The following is a 15,787-nucleotide window of genomic DNA, read 5'->3' on the forward strand; positions in this document are numbered from 1 at the left end:
CTCAATAAAAGGCATAGAAATGGCCAACAGATATATTTTTTTAAATGCGTAACATAACTAATTATCAGGGAAATGCAAATCAAAGCTTCAATTAGATGCCACTTCATGACAATTAAAACAGCTATTATCAAAAAGAAAAAAAAATTGCTGGTAAGAAGGTGGAGAAAGGATAACTCTTATGCACTATTGGTGAGAATGTAAATTAGCATAGTAATTATGAGAATAGTATGGAGGTTCCTCAGAAAGTGAAAAAAAAAAAAATCTACCATTTTACCTGGCAATCCATTACTGGGTATATATACAAAGGAAATGAAATCAGTATTTTGCAAAGATATCTGCACTCTCATATTTATTGTAGCAGTATTCCAAATAGCCAAGATATGGAATCAATGGAATCAACCTAAATATCCTTACATAGAAAAACGGATAAAAAATATGGCACTCATGTGTGTGCATGTGCATGTGTGTGCGTGTGTGTGTGTTTTATGCCTGGACTACTATTCAGCCATAAAACAGAATGAAATTTTCATTGAACCTAAGCATAAAATTTTTCCCTGGTCTTTGGGTCTTCATTTTGAAGGTTCCCATGTCATGTAAAACTGTGATTGCATAAATGTGTTATGTTCTGTCTTGTTAATCTGTCTTTTGTTATGGGAGTGTCAGCTGTGACCGTTAAGATGGGGAGGAAAGATATCACATCTTTTCCAGCCCTACATCTACCATGCCATAGAAATTAACCAATTTATTAATGTTATTAGCATAGAGCTAGACAAATAAACTAATACAATAGAATATATAATCCTCCCCCAAAGGCTAATATGTATATGGAAACATAATCAATGGTGTCCAAGCAAGTAATTACCCTTAATGAAAAATACAGCTGGCCGGGGACTGTGGCTCATGCCTGTAATCCCAGCACTTTGGGAGGCCGAGATGGGCGGATCACGAGGTCAGGAGATCGAGACCATCCTGGCTAACATGGTGAAACCCCATCTCTACCAAAAATACAAAAAATTAGCCGGGCGTATTGGCGGGTGCCTGTAGTCCCAGCTACTCGGGAGGCTGAGGCAGGAGAATGGCGTGAAACCGGGAGGCGGAGCTTGCAGTGAGCTGAGATCACGCCACTGCACTCCAGCCTGGGGGACAGAGCGAGACTCCGTCTCAAAAAAAAAAGAAAAAGAAAGCTGAATCTCTACTTCATAATGAGAGGTGACAGCGTGCTGGCAGTCCTCAGAGCCCTCCCTTGCTCTCGGCACCTCCCCTGCCTGGGCTCCCACTTTGGTGGCATTTGAGGAGCCCTTCAGTCCCCCAATGCACTGTGGGAGCCCCTTTCTGGGCTGGCCAAGGCCGGAGCCCACTCCCTCAGCTGGCAGGGAGGGGTGGAGGGAGAGACACGAGCGGGAACCGGGGCTGTGTGCGGCACTTGCGGGCCAGCTGGAGTTCCGGGTGGGCATGGGCTTGGTGGGCCCCGCACTCGGAGCAGCCAGCCAGCCCTGCTGGCCCCAGGCAATGGGGGACTTAGCACGCGGGCCAGTTGCTGCGGAGGGTTGTACTGGGTCCCCCAGCACTACCGGCCCACCGGCCCTGCGCTCGATTTCTCGCTGGGCCTTGGCTGCCTTCCCACGGGGCAGGGCTAGGGACCCGCAGCCTGCCATGCCTGAGCCTCCCACCCCCTCCGTGGGCTCCTGTGCGGCTGGAGCCTCCCCGACGAGCGCCACCCCCTGCTCCACGGCACCCAGTCCCATCGACCACCCAAGGGCTGAGGAATCCGAGCTCACAGCACAGGACTGGCAGGCAGCTCCACCTGCAGCCCCGGTGCGGGATCCGCTGGGTGAAGCCAGCTGGGCTCCTGAGTCTGGTGGGGACTTGGAGAGTCTTTATATCTAGCTCAGGGATTGTAAATACACCAATCAGCACCCTGTGTTTAGCTCAAGGTTTGTGAGTGCACCAATCGACACTCTGTATCTAGCTGCTCTGGTGAGGACGTGGAGAACCTTTATGTCTAGCTCAAGGATTGTAAATACACCAATGGGCACTCTGTATCTAGATCAAGGTTTGTAAACACACCAATCGGCACCCTGTGTTTAGCTCAAGGTTTGTGAGTGCACCAATAGACACTCTGTATCTAGCTGCTCTGGTGGGGCCTTGGAGAACCTGTGTGTGGAAACTCTGTATCTAACTAATCTGATGGGGACATGGAGAACCTTCCTATCTAGCAGCAGGGATTGTAAACGCACCAATCAGCGCCCTGACAAAACAGGCCACTGGGCTCTACCAATCAGCAGGATGTAGGTGGGACCAGATAAGAGAATAAAAGCAGGCTGCCCGAGCCAGCATTGGCAACCCGCTCGCATCCTCTTCCACACTGTGGAAGCTTTGTTTTTTCGCTCTTTGCAGTAAATCTTGCTACTGCTCACTCTTCGGGTCCACGCTGTTCTTATGAGCTGTAACACTCACGGCGAAGATCTGCAGCTTCACACCTGAGCCCAGCGAGACCACGAGCCCACCGGGAGGAACGAGCAGCTCCAGACTCGCTGCTTTAAGAGCTGTAACACTCACCGCGAAGGTCTGCAGCTTCACTCCTGAGCCAGCGAGACCACGAACCCACCAGAAGGAAGAAACTCCGAACACATTTGAACATCAGAAGGGATAGACTCCAGACGCGCTACCTTAAGAGCTGTAACACTCACCGCGAGGGTCCGCGGCCTCATTCTTGAAGTTAGTGAGACAACCCACCAATTCCGGACACAATAACATACAAAAATCAATCTGAGTGGATTAAAAACAATGTAAAAATAGAAAGCCATACAGTTACTAAAGATAATATAGAATGTGTGTATCTGATATTGGGGGAAGAGAATATTTGTTAAATAAATGTAAAAACATGTAAAACAAAAATTTACAAGTCCCATTACATTAAAAATTAGGACCAATGTTCAAGAAAGACAAGCCAAACGTGGGGAAGACACTTGTGTGACATGAAAAAGGATTGTGATACAGAAAGTTTAGTTGTTAAAACTCTATAAATAGGCACTCGGGTGGGGAAAAATAACTATAAATAAATAAGGAAAAACAGATAACTCCCCAGAAAGATGCAAAGGATAGGTACTTCAGAGAATAGAAAACACAAATGACCAATAAATATATGAAACATGTCTTATATTATGAGCTTTCAAAGACCTTCAAGTTAAAACCATAATGTTATTATAACACAGTAAGCTAGATTTCAAGTTTTCACAAGATGAAATAGTGGCAAAGATGTAGAGCATCTGGAACTCTTAAATAAAGCTAATAAAATGTAAAATGGTACAACTACTTGAAAATCAGTTATGCACTTATCTATTAAGGTGATGCTATACATGCCTTACAAGCCAGGAATTAAACTTTTTGATATACACCCAAGAGCTACAAGATACATACAAAAATGTTAATCATGGCAATATTTGTAATAACAAACAAACCAAAAATTACCAAATATATATCCAAAACAAAATAAAATATATTGTATTATAAAATTATACTATTTAAAAATGACAAAAAATTAAATACATAGCATGAATGAAATTTAGAAACGTTAAGTGAAAAAGCAAATTCTAGACTAGTGCATTATAGTGATTTAATTAATATAAAATTTTAAATAAACTATATTGTCAATATTGTTTCTAAATGTCATCATTTATGAAACAAATGCCACAAGTTCGTCACTCTAAAGAGCATTTCCCACAGGTGAGGTCTGAAGAGGCTAGTCTTCATAGTGGAGCTTACTGAGGTGCACGCTTCTGTTGGGTACATCAACTCAAACACATTACCTACCTGCTGGAAAACTGAGTCCTTAAAATAGCCTAGACATATATAGATGAGCTTTTCCACTGGTGTGTACCCTTAGGTATACAAGAGAAATACTTGGGGAGTTTTAAAAAATTTTAATGATCGGGCCACACATCAGCCAATTAAACCAGGATCCTTGGGGATGAGACCCAGAAATTCTAAACCCTACGTTTTAGAATTTTACCGTGATTTTCCAAGATGCAGCCAAGGTTGAGAACCATTATGTTACAGCAAGTCTTTATCACTTTCTCCTGAAAAATTGAATGCTTCGTGTGAATGTAATTTTACTCAATCCTGAATAAACTCGTCTGCCTAGTATTGATGGTCTGCAATCTCTTAAGTTACATATATATATACAGGTTAAGGTAAAACCTTTGATGTATATGTATAAAGACCAGAGCAAGAATAAACCACTGTGGAACCTATGGTTTAACATGAGGTTAAAATCCTCTGTGTCGATTCACACAACTGAGGAAGATATCAGTCAAAAGTATTATATCATTAAGCACTTTCCTAATTAAAAGAACTGCATGATCACTTTATATGCATCAAATTACTTATAATTTACAGTGATATTTAAAGGTAACATTTACTCCATATCTATGAGAAGTACACCTAATGGATAGAAAATGAGTTGTTTTCATTTCATTTCATAAGTGAGAAAATCCATATAAACTATTAAATTAAAAACAAAAGCAATTCACAGAGAAGAATTTCTTACCGAAACATTTTATTTTCCTTACTGATATGATATCATTACTAGAACATAAGTTCCTAATTAGGCTATACAGTAATAATCAAAAGTCTCTAAGCACCAACTATAAATATACGAATACTTAGATGTCTACATTTTAAAAACAAGCTCATTTCCTTTACTTAAATTGTAAAAAGTTGGCTATGATTTTCCTCAAGACATTCATGTTCTTATAGCACTTTCAAAAAGGTTGATTAAATTGTTACTTTTAACTATAGATTCACAAAGTTTTAGGCATTTTTATTATTAGTTCATTTTCTGAAATTGAAGTATTTTTCAAGCTAATTTTTTATATAAATATGTAAGCCCTAGCTCAAATATTTGTATTTATCATTCACTTTCGGGACTTTTTTTCTCTGCTGTGTTCTTTTAATCCTCATCTTTATATCGTCTATATGTTAATGAGAGGCAAAAATTATCAATTATTGTTAGTTTCACCGTGAAAAACTTGTCTTAGTCTATCCGCATAGTGATTTTGAGAATTATTAATAAACATAATTATCTCTTTTATAAAAAAAGTATAAGAATGTTTAGAGACACAAAGAAGACAGATCTTAACTATATTAAGAAACGGAAAAAATAAAGAATTGAAAAAGAAGAATTATGGAAGCATACAAGTTTCAAGAGATAGTTCCCAATGTAATTGGTAGATGTGATTTTCCATTTACTCAAAGGCACGTGGACCCAAACTATATAAAATCTACATAGGTTATTGGCAGGAAAATTAATATATTTGGGTGAATTAAGGTAGAAGTAGGCTAGATTGGGTCAAATATTGTAGATAATGAACAGGAATGATTAAAAACTGATCTTGCAAAACCCATAATAAAATATATGCATTATATTAATAAAACAACTGAAGAGATAATTTATACATGCTGTGAATGTCCACTCAGGTGCCCTTTACCTGGCTAATGTACGCATAACCAGCTGTGGATGTGGTTTGCTAATTTCTGATGGCTGTCGCCTTCCCTAGAGAATTGGCTTGTGCCAAAGGGAGATGCCTTGAAATATAAATCGGGCTCCAGCATCTCCTTATTAGTAATTCAACTAATGCGAGATTTTTTTAAAAGACTGCCCCACCTCCTTCACTCCCCTCCCCTCACTAGCCTCAAAGCTGGACTAACTCTGTGGTATAATTTACCTTTGGAGGTTCCCTTGGGGATCAGGATAAAGGTACATTCTTACTTAACATTTTTACCCTGCCCTATCTCACTTTTCTACTCTTCTTCTACTGAAGGCAGTCTCCTATGAGTAAATGATCAGAAATCTTCCATGATGAGTAAGAACTCAGGCTCTTTATCTGCAAAGCCTAAGCTTAAGACAGATGATCTCTTCCCATTTCCTCCCTAGTTCCTCAGTGAGGTGCTCTTGAAGTTCTGTAGTCTTAGTAACCTGCATGGAGGGAGGGATGTGCCAGTTAAAAGGAAGTCTACATTAATGGTTCATTGGGTTTCTTGTAAGTAACTATGAACAAGGTCATGTCAGCACTCCAGGATCTATTTTTTCACCATATAAGGAAAGCATAAATTGCATATTTCTACATTCAATATTTCTCTCACATCATAAGGCTGAGAGTAGTTTTGGTGAAGTGGGCCTGGACATATTCTTGCAAGATCCTACCCTTGATTGTGAGCATGGGTGTTGGCCCTTGTATTCAATCAACCTCTAACTCCTCATGGCAGCAATACATTTCCATTGTGCATTATGGGACTCTTTTGGCTTGTAAGACTATTGAAGTGACTGACTGTTTTACCTCACAGTCCTCTCAATTATAAAGTTGTAAATATCTGGCCTGCTCTCACCAGACAGCTTCCCAAGTTTTATTTTTCAAACTTTACTCTGTAGGACTCACTGACAAGACTATGTTCTTATGGTTCCACATCCCATGAAGAGGGCATAGCCAGTCTCAGGTTGGTGATGGCTTACGACCAGAAAGATTTTCAACAGAAAAGTAGACTCAATATGTTCAACCACACAGTTGAAAATACCAGGCCCTGTGGGGCAATATCTAATAGAGGAAGTTTCTCAGCAAATGCACTCCTCTTGCAGCTAGTTTAACCTACAAATGCAACTTATCTCTCTCTTTTCATCTCTTGGAATTCATTCAATGCACCTACCTGTCTGGCCTGGTTTCAGCCTAGGAGTATAAACAATGGCCATGCTAACTTAAACCTTCACTTCTCAAGGCTAGTGTTTCTGGCATGCTCCCTTCTCTTGGAATTTTTGAGTATAACAAACTGTCTTTTCAATAGCAATTATTTCCTGACCTATTGGTCTTGCCTAAACAATAAAAACTTTGAAAGAGTAGCCTGGCCTTTACTACTGCCAGTATAATGAACATGATGGCTTATTTAATTCATAAAAATTAGCTGTGCCACATCTTCCTTGCTTTTGTTTTTTGTGTGTTAGTTTTGTTTATTTTTCTTACCAGATTTTATTTTAGGTTCAGGGTACATGTGCAGGTTTGCTATATGGGTAAATTGCATGTTGTGGGGGATGGGTGTACAGATAATTTTGTCATTCGGGTAATAAGCGTGGTACCCGGTAGGTCATTTTTTAATCCTCACCCTCCTCCCACCCTCCACCCTTAAGTAGGCCCCACTGTCTATTGTTTTCTTCTTTATGCCTAAGTGTACTCAATGTTTACCTCCCACTTTTAAGTGAAGCATGCAGTATTTGGTATTCTGTTAATTGATTTAGGATAATGACTTCCAGCTTCATCCATATTGCGACAAAGCTCTTCTTTATAGGTCTGGTAGAATTTAGCTGTACATCCGTCTCTTCCAGGGCTTTTCTAGTCAGTAGGCTTTTCATTAATGATTCAATTTCAGAACTTGTTATTAGTTGGTTCAGGGTTTCAGTTTCTTCCTGTTTCAATCTTGGGAGGCTGTGTACTTCTAGGAATGTATCCATTTCTTCTAGGTTTTCTAGTTTGTGTTCATAGAAGTGTTCATAATAGTCTCAGGTTTTTTGTTTTGTTTTGTTGTAATTCTGTGGGGTTGGTGGTGATGTCCTCTTTGTCATTTCTGATTGTGTTTATTTGGGTCTTCTCTCCTTTTTTCTTTATCAGTCTGGCTTGCATGATCCTGTCATCGTGTCTTATTTATTCTTTCAAATACTCATGTTTTGGTTTTGTTTATCTTTTTTATGTTTTTTATGTATCTCAATTTCATTCAGTTCAGCTCAGATTTTGGTTTTCTTTTCTTCTGCTAGCTTTCAGGTTGGTTTACTCTTGTTTTCCTAGTCCCTCTAGGTGTGATGTGAGGTTGTTAATTTGAGATCTTTCTAACTTTTTGATGTGGGTGTTTAGCTATAAACTTTCCTCTTAACACTGCTTTAGCTGAGTCTCAGGGATTCTGGTATGTTTTATCTTTGTTTTCATTAGTTTAAAATAATTTCTTGTTTTCTGTCTTTATTGTTTACCTAAAAGTCATTCAGAAGAAGATTTTTTAATGTAATTATATGATTTTGAGAGATCTTCTTAGTACTGATTTTTATTTTTATTGCACTGTGGTCCAAGAGTGTGGTTGACATAATTTCAGGGTTTTTAAAAAATTCATTGAGAATTGTTTTATGGCTGATTCTGTGATCAATTTTAGAATATGTGTCAAGTGCTGATGAGAAAAATATATATTCTGTTGTTTTTGGGGGGAGAGTTCTGTAAATATCTGTTAGGTTCATTTGCTCAAGCGTCAGAGTTCAGTTCCTGAATATCTTTGTAAGTTTTCTGACTCAATGATCTCTCTAATATTGTCAGTGGAGTGTTAAACTTTTCCACTATTATTGCATGCTTATCTAATTCTCTTAGTACTTCTCTAAGAGCTTTTTTTAGTGAATCTGGGTGCTCCAATATTGGGTGCATATATATTTAGGATAGTTAAGTCTTCTTGTGAATCAAACCCTTCATCATTACGTAATGCCTTTCTTTGTCTTCTTCGGTCATTGTTGGTTTAAAGTCTGTTTTGTCTGAAATTTGAATAGCAATGCCCGTTCTTTGTTTTTCATTTGCTTGGTAGATTTTTCTCCATCTCTCTACTTTGAGCATATGGGTGTCATTGCATGTTATATGGGTCTCTTGAAGACAATATACAGTTGGGTCTTTCTTCTTTGTTCAACTTACCACTCTGTGCCTTTTAAGTGGGGCATTTAGCTAATTTACATTCAAGGTTAACATTGATATGTGCATATTTGATCCTGTCATCATGTTAACTGGTCGTTATTCAGACTAGATTGTGTAGTTTTTTTATAGTGTCAGTAGTTACGTTTTGTGGTGGTCAGTGACAGTGATTTTTTTCCCCATGTTTAGCATCCCTTTAAGGACCTATTGTAAAGCAGGTCTAGTGGTAACAAATTTCCTTGGCATTTACTTATCAGGAAAGGATCTTTTTTCTCCTTTGCTTATGAAGCTTAGTTTGGCTGGATATGAAATTCTTGGTTGTCATTTCTTTTCTTTAGCACTGCTAAATACAGGCCCCCAATATCTTTTTGCTTATAGGGTTTCTGCTGAAAGGTCTGCTGTTAGCCTTATGGGTGACCTGCCCCTTCTCTTTAGCTGCCTTTAATATTATTTCTTTCACATTGACCTTGGAGAATCTGATGACTATGTGTCTTAGGAATGGTCTTCTTGTGTAGTAACTCAGAGGGATTCTCTGCATTTCCTGAATTTTAATGTCAATATCTCTAGCAAGATTGGGGAAATTTTCATGGACAATGCTCTCAAATATGTTTTCCAAGTTGCTTGTTCTCTTTCCCTCTCTTTCAGGGATGCCAATGAGAACTAGGATTGGTTTCTTTACATAATTCCATATTTCTCAGAGGTTTTGTTCATTCTTTTCTTTTTTCTTTATTTTTGTCAGATTGAGTTGACTTCAAGAATCGGTCTTCGAGCTTCTTTCCTCAGCTTGGTTGATTCTGCTGTTAATACTTGTGAGTATATTCTAAAGTTCTTGAAGCAAATTTTCCAGCTCTATCTGATCATTTTGATTCTTCTTAAAATGTCTGCTTCATCTTTCAACTCTTATATTGTTTCAGTGGATTCCTTAGATTCCTCAAATGAGTTTTGACTTTCTCCTGAATCTGGAAGATCTTCATTCCTATCCAGAATCTAAATTCTTTATCTGTCATTTCAGCCTGGTTAAGACTCATTGCTAGGGAACCAGTGTGGTCATTTGGAGGTAAGAAGACACTCTGGGTTGAGTAAGAAGACACTTTTGATTTGTCAGAGTTCTTGCATTTTTTCTTTCTCACCTGTGTGGGCTGACGTTCCTTTAATCTTTGAAGCTGCTGTCCTTTGGATACGGCTTTTGCTTTTATATTCTTTGATGTCCTTGAGGGTTTGTCTGTGGTATAAGGTCTATTCAGTGATTGGCTTCATTTCTGAAAATTTTCAGAGTGGCAAGGATCAGCCCAGCACTCCTGGGATTCATGCTGTAATCCTGGGGAGCTGGTACAAGACCCAGGGCTTTGTTCCCTGACCCCTGTCAGTGCAGACCTATCTGTCTGGCCTGGTTTCAGCCTAGGAGTATAAACAATGGCCATGCTAACTTAAACCTTCATTTCTCAAGGCTAGTGTTTCTAGCAGGCCCCCTTCTCTTAGAATCTCTGAGTTTAACAAACTGTCTTTTCAATAGCAATTATTTCCTGAACTACTTGTCTTGCCTAAATAATAAAAACATCAACACAGACCTTAAGTATGATAAAGAAACATTTACAATCTATTTTTCTCTAAAGCCTGCTATCTGGAGGCTTCATCTGCACTATAAAACTTTGGTCTCTATACACCCTTATCATAAGCCAGACATTCCTTTCTATTGCTTCCAGGTCTTTATATAATAACTTGACTCTTTCAACCAATTGCCAATCAGAAAATCTTTAAATCTACCTATGACCTGGAAGCTTCTGCTTCAAGTGGTTCTGCCTTTTCAGATCAAACCAATGTACATCTTACATGTATTGATTGATGTATTATGTCTCCCTAAAATGTATGAAAGTAAGCTCTACCCAGACCACCTTGAATACATGTTGTGAGGACCACCTGAAGCTGTGTCACAGGTGTGTCTTTAACCTTGGAAAAATAAACTTTTTAAATTGATTGAGACCTGTCTCAGATACTTTGGGGTTCACATTACATATTTGCTATTATATATATTTGCCATGTTACATATTGTGAAATGAAAATAGTAATTTCAGAAAAATACACATGTGGTTCTATTAATGTAAAAATAAATAAAACTGAAATATACTTAGTAAGCAGAATAAGATTCACATAAATAATGACCAACTAATAATATTATTTGAATAAAACGGTGAGATTTAGGGAGGGAAAAAAGAAATGTTCTGGCTGGGCGTGGTGGCTAATACCACTAATCCCAGCACTTTGGGAGGCTAAGTCAGGTGGATCACTTGAATTCAAGAGTTTGAACTCAACATGAGACAGGGTAGAGACAGGGCAACGTGGAGAGACCCTGTCTCTACTAAAAATACCAAAAAAACCTGGGTGTGGTGGTGTGCACCTGTGGCCCCAGCTACTTGGGAAGATCATTAGAGCCTGGGACCGAGGTTGCAGTGAGCCAAGATCACACCACTGCACCCCAGCCTGGGTGACAGTAAAAGACCCCTGTCAAAAAAAAAAAAAGAGAGAGAGAGAGAGAGAAAGAGAGAAAGAAAAAATGTTCTACTGTTACTTTCTATCTTTGAAATTTTAAGTTCTTAGGTAATTATAAATGCACACATGCATCCATGTATATAGTGAAATAAAAATGGCCACAAATTTTTTGACAGCCCTCCCTTTGACAGATGGCATTTGTATACCTTCCCATTGAAACAGGGTGGGCTTTGTCTATTGGGCTGCACCTGACCAATAGAACATGTGGCTCTGATTGTGAAACATTTTCCAGGCTCAGGTTTTAATAGTCTGTCCTCTTCCACTTCTGCTGACTTGAACACTCTCATGATGTTGCCTCTAGGAACCCAGCCAGCATGCTGTGAGAAGCATGCCTGAGTCCTAGAGAGTCAATAGTCTCTGATGAATGCCACCCAACAGTCAATATCAACTGAAAGCCATCTGCGTGAGCCATCTCAGTCCACTCAAGCCATCAACATGACTGCAGCAGCACTGGAGACTGCAAGAAAGAATTGCCCAGCTTAGGCCAGTCAACACACAGGATTACAAAAGGTAATTATAAATTATTGTTTCAAGTCACTGAGTTTTTGGATAACAACAAATAAAATGAGCAACGTAAGTTGGATAACCTTTATCCAAAACACTTGGGACCAGAATTGTTTCAGATTTCAGATTTGTTTTTTTGGATGTTAGAATATTTGCACAGACATAATAAGATATCTTGGGGATGAAACCAAAGTCTGAAAACAAAATTTGCTTATGTTTCATATATACTTTACACACATAAGCTGAGATAATTTTATACAATACTTAAAATAATTTTGTACATGAAGCAAAGTTTGTACTAAGTATTTATGTATGGAATTTTCTACTTTTAACTTCATGTTGGTACTCAAAAAGTTTCAGATTTTGGAGCATTTCGGATTTCAGATTATTGTATTATGCATGCTCAATATGTACATGCAATATGCCTTAAAACACGCAGAAGTATACCTAGAACTTAATAAGGAATTCAAAATGTCAAATCTGTACATCTGGAGACATTTAATAAACATATGTCAACATTTTAAAATAGTAATTAATCTTCATTTATTAGCACAATCCTTGACATGTAGAAAGTGTTTTATAAATATGTTAAAACATAGACACAGGCAAGCTGTAGGGTCAAGGAAAGCTTAAAAGAGGGAAGAATATTGAATCTAGGTGAAAATGATAGATATATTTTCTCCAGAACTCTTCACGATCCCTTCAACAACTCAGACTTTGCACATTTTATTACTTTTATTTCACAGGAGTTTTGTTGCAAATGCCCATTTCTTATGGTTAATATTTTACTTAACCAAAGAAAGGGAGATAGAAACAAACATGTTATGCTCCTTTACCTTCAATAGGCCCAGAAACTACACATGAGTCGATGTACATAAGCATAAAAATGTTTTGTATAAAATTATGAAAATGTTTTTAAGACAAAACCTAGAGACACAAATGGAAAATGTGAACTTAAGGTAGAATTCTTCTTTGTTAAAGGCCATGTAATAACCTTGATATTGTGAGACTGAATAATAGTATAAATTTTAGTCAAATGGCAGAAGGTTACCTCCCATAGAGTCAAGAGGCTCATCTAAAATAGGAGTTTTGAGTGTCAGAATCTTTTCTTAGCTGCCTAAGTGTAATTGCAAATATATAATTGTATTTCCAGATTGTTATGATTCAAAATGACCTATTTTTTAAATATTGAAATTGAGAGAATTCTTTATGAGAAATATTGGGGAAGATGAAGAGAGGTACAGAGTACAGAAGAGGAGTATGACCCTGAGGTCCCTGGAATGGCTTTCTGTTTAGGGCATGCAATCTAATGGCCATTAATGAAACAGTAAATAAGGGCAATCCGTAATATCAGTACTGAGGTAAATTACTGTCAGTCTACAAAGAGAGGGCCACACATATGTGAAGGAAAACCTAAACACTTCCGCACCTAGATATACAAAGCAGCTTGTCTCAGTCCAACACTTCCATCAAAAACAACCATAATCATTGAGTAAAATAGAAATAAAACAAAGTAGAAAACAAACAATGAAAAACACAGATTTTAGATGACATTACAAAGCAATCAAGGTAGCAGAATTTGAGGATCAAAATCTCGTAGAAAAGATAAATTTACTGAAGTGAACCTTCCATTTTCCTTTCCATGCATCAACAGAAGAAGAATCTAAAAAGAAAGTGGCATCTAAGAAACAAAAAGTTAGGCAGAACTTTCAGCAGTCTCACAGTACTGGGAAAGAATTATGCCAATTTGGGCTACAGAGCAGCCAGGATTTGTGGGTTATGACCCTAGGCAAAAGGGGCAAGAACAGAGAAGGGAGAGAAGACAATATTCTGAGCTTTATTTCCACTTGAGATTTGCTTATTCTAAAGTTTCATGGGATGAGAAGCTGAGAAGATAGGAAGAGTGGAAGCTGAGAAATGTAAAACCTAGGCAAAACTTCTAGCGATCTCACACTGCTAGGAAGAAAAAGATCGAAGTCAGGGTTTTTAGACAGAAAGTTGGGATTATGATGGCATGCTTTCAGTTGAGACTCAAGAGGGAAAATTCACATGCATTACTAGTGGGGGTGTCAATTTTTTCAATGACCTTGCAAACATTTTTGTGTTGCTTCGGAGAGATTTTGCTCTAAAATTTCATTCAGGGACCCAGGTTGTTAGTGGCCCCGTCATCTTCAAAATGTGGCTTTCAAGTGTAATATATCTCTTATTCCATTGCACATTGACTAAAAGAGATTGCAAAGAGAAAATAAAAGTTTTATGGCCCAGGTCTCAGAAGTGGTCGTCACTTGCAACTACATTCCGTTGTCCAGAAATTAGTCATATGACCACATTTTACTACAAGGGGAATTTACTCTAGCTCTGAACCTGGGAGACAGGTACATAATTCGATAACCTAGAACGTCTCTTTCACACCCCATTTCTCATCATTTACACACATATAAAATAGCATACCTTGAATACCTTGAACAACGCAGACATAGAAATTGCTTAATAGATACTTTGCATTTTAATTTTATTTGACTTTGTACAAGTAAAATTACTGTATGAACACCAATCTCTTAGAGCAGGCAGTTGCAATATACTAAAATAACAACTTTCTAGGCTTAAAATATTTTCCTCATTTTTTTGCTGATTTATCAAGAAAATTTAATAGGAGCTCCTTTGGTTCTCACATTATGTACACCAATGATAAATTTGTTACCAAAGAAAGGAAACTCTACAAGTTGAGAAACTAATGATATAAGAAGCTATTAAAGATTGTAAACTGCTGTGTACAGTAGATATTCACAGCTGGTAATGGAAGTTTTAAAATAGAAGTCCTCATGTCATTCTGGTTGGTAACCCTCTGCAAAGCCTCAAAAAATTGCTTTGTGATTTATATCTAATTTGAATATGCCATAAACTCCCCAAGCAGTTACTTTTGAGAGAAATTTCCATTTTCCTTGAATTTTTCTTACTATGCTTTTGAAATTTACTCACTAGCGTTTAAGAATAAACTTAAACCTGAGGATGCACTTCTAATCACAGTGTCTTCTAATACGATTTTCCAGGAAGATTAGAATGTGCTCTCTGCACAGGCATTAACTTATCAAGGTTTATTTTGGCAATCAGGGAACTGCTAATAAGCTCAAGAAGAGGTCATGATTAAGCAAGAAATTTATTGATTCCTGGTGTCCTCCATTTATCATGAAATTTACATTATAAATTTCATGATTGTACATAGAAACATGTTTTGCAATATTTACCTTGCCTTTGGCAGAGTTTAAACAAGATTTGAGAATTGCTCTTTTATTTTATCAGCCCTTGACTCAATTCTTAACTCTCTAACTTACGTTGTTTGTTCAATTAATGTTGAGAGGTCAGCAAAATAAGGAAATGAAACACTCAGCTAACATTTGTTAACTTAGCCAATATGTGTTAGGCACTCTTTTCTTTACATATATTGTCTTATTTAATTTTAATTCTTACATTCATCTCACCTCACATGTAAAGCAGGTGTTACATGGACTGATATTCAGGTGCTTTGCCCAATGTGATTGACAGATTTTCTTATGACTGGTTCGTGTCTTCATAGCCATTAAATGTTTAAAGTATTATCTCTGAAGATTACTATTTCATCTTACAGAAAAGAATACTAGATTTTAGGTGTCACCACTGATAAGTGAACATCTGGTAAAAGGTAAAGTAGAGATACAAAATCCAAGGAACTTAATCTTTATCACATGGTATGTTGAATATTATTTTAAAATTAAATCATAATCTGTATTTATTCGAAGACTTACTTTTCCATGACCCTTAAGTTTTATCAGAAAATTTGAATAACATATAACAGAAACATTCCTGTGCAATGAAACATGTATGTAATCATCCAAATGCAAAATCACAAATTATCAGACACAGGAAGTGCAGTATTTCTGTTGTTATAACTGGTATATGCCTTCACTCTTTCTCACCTGTCAGCAGACTATCACAACGTAAATCCAAACTGAATAATAGTCTTGGAAATATCAAGGTAATCATTTTGACTTTGCTGT

The 15,787-nt window shown here is 37.6% G+C and overlaps 1 long non-coding RNA gene across 1 annotated transcript; it reads left to right on the top strand.

Moving 5' to 3' along the window:
• The first annotated feature begins 2,341 nt into the window (after window positions 1-2,341).
• On the top strand, window positions 2,342-11,759 carry LOC129533061 (uncharacterized). Its single transcript, XR_008679082.2, has 3 exons — window positions 2,342-2,718; window positions 9,442-9,511; window positions 11,551-11,759. It is a non-coding gene; the product is annotated as an uncharacterized lncRNA (long non-coding RNA).
• Window positions 11,760-15,787: the final 4,028 nt, after the last annotated feature.

The sequence above is a fragment of the Gorilla gorilla genome, chromosome 3 (genome assembly GCF_029281585.2).
Source record: "Gorilla gorilla gorilla isolate KB3781 chromosome 3, NHGRI_mGorGor1-v2.1_pri, whole genome shotgun sequence".
NCBI lineage: Eukaryota > Metazoa > Chordata > Mammalia > Primates > Hominidae > Gorilla > Gorilla gorilla.